Source organism: Centroberyx affinis, unplaced genomic scaffold (assembly GCF_046629955.1).
Source record: "Centroberyx affinis isolate AG114_WGS23_722 - 3 ecotype Tasmania unplaced genomic scaffold, CSIRO-AGI_Caff_v1 ptg003728l_1, whole genome shotgun sequence".
NCBI lineage: Eukaryota > Metazoa > Chordata > Actinopteri > Beryciformes > Berycidae > Centroberyx > Centroberyx affinis.
In genome coordinates, this window is record NW_027281608.1 from 112993 (window position 1) to 114955 (window position 1963).

Consider the following 1963-nt stretch of genomic DNA (forward strand, 5'->3'; position numbering starts at 1 on the left):
ATTGAAGTCACTGTCGCCCGCCCACCAAAAAGCCGTATCTGCCTGGTTGCAGAAACACAAAGGACAAGCTGCTGCAGCTGGAGGTCCGTATAGATCCTTTTTTATGATGTTATTATTGTTGTTATTAAAATAAGCCATTGTGCAAATTTTATAAAATGCTTTGCTGAAATCAACAAAACATGCAAATATTTTCTGTTAGGTTGAATTTATGTTTTTGCCAATTACATTGTATAATGAATAGATATAGTCTGATATTCTCTCTGTCTCTGTCTCTCTCTCTCTCTCTCTCTCTCTCTCTGTCTATCCTGTCTCATAACACTGACAGCAGGCGAATTGCCAGAGCATCTGCAGCTCCACCATGCATTTAAGTCACTGTCGCCCGCCGACAAAAAAGCCATATCTGACTGGTTGAAGAAACATGCGGAAGGGAAAGGTGCTACAGCTGGAGGTGCGTATAGATCCTTTTTTATGATGACACTGTTAACTCTGTTTTTTTAAATAAATAATTAAGTGTTTCATATAAATAGTTTTTATTTATAAGATTCAGATATTTCCAAAATTTTAATGTTGGTTTTTTGATGTCAATGTAAAGGGGGGACAGGCACTGTTTGGATGTTTCTATGGACATTGTTTCTATGGATAATTTTAACCAGATTCTAATTGGAACATGAATTAGTCTGAATCTTGACTTGATAGCATACATCGCTCTTCTTGCCTTTTCACTCACAAATTCAATTTTCAAATTCACAAATTGAATCAAACACCTTGCTGAAATCAACAAATCATGCAAATATTTTCTGTCGGGTTGAATTTATGTTTTTGCCAATTACTTTGTGTAATGCATAGATATTCTCTCTCTCTATCTCTCTCTCTCTCTCATCTCACAGCACTGCCAGAACTGCTAGAGCCTCTGCAGCATGCATTGATCTCGCTGTCATCCAAACACAAACAAGCCATATCTGCCTGGTTGCACAAACACACGAAACATGCAAAATAAAAAGGCGCTGCAGCTGAAGGTCTGTAAAGATCCTTTTTCATGATGACACTGTTAAATCTGTTGTTAAATATGTTTGGCGTTCATGGCTCTGCACCAAGCTGCTCCTTGCTCACCCAGCAGGCATGCTGAAGGTATAGCAGAGGTGCCATGCAAACACAACACAACTAACACAATGCTCTCTATCTGTTTTGTTAAGTAATAATCCGCACAATTTTTCTAGAAAAAAGTCAGTTTTGTTACTTTCTTAGCTATTGTTGAGGTGCCCTTGATCAAAACATTTAATTGTGAACACACACACACACACACACACACACACACACACAGGCTGTAAGCAGCTTGTCCAATGTCTATTAGGAGTGAAGAAGTTTCTAAAAGATTTTTGTTTTCCTAGATGCCTAACTCAGTCCCATGTGTGATCTATGATTTGAACCAGATTCCCTGGAAACAAAACAGACCAGCGACTGACCAGCGACCATCTCACTCTCAGTCTTCATCTCCATCATCTCTACCACAACCAATCATCATATACCCCCTCTCCCATTTCTCCTCCAACACTCAACTTCTTGTCAGTTTGTTTGGTGATCACAAGGCTTTTTAAGTCGATGGATGTGTTTGAAATAAACGCTCTATGAAAGTGTATACATGTCTTTCTGAGTGTAATCACTAAGCTAACAGTAGAACATACTGCACTACAACAGAATGAATGAAGTCTGGTTTCCACTACGGGGTCAACCAGGGCTAACATATTAGCCGAGTTTCCACACAAACAGAGCTATCCAGGGCTTGCTTTTTAGCCTAGTTTCCACTTCAAGACAAACAGGCCTGATTTCCACTACAGAGGCAAACAGAGCTATCCAGGGCTTACTTTTAGGCAATACTTTTCAGAACCTGGGCCAGGATCCATAGTTGGTCCAGAGATGCCCCCCAAATTATTACGAAGACATGGCTGATGTGGAAAATTCTAAT

General features: G+C 39.6%; 1 long non-coding RNA gene across 1 annotated transcript; it reads left to right on the forward strand.

Annotated features, from left to right (window-relative positions):
* Positions 1-1582, forward strand: LOC139662194 (uncharacterized). Its single transcript, XR_011696641.1, has 4 exons — positions 1-83; positions 326-448; positions 888-1016; positions 1431-1582. It is a non-coding gene; the product is annotated as an uncharacterized lncRNA (long non-coding RNA).
* The last annotated feature ends 381 nt before the right edge of the window (positions 1583-1963 follow it).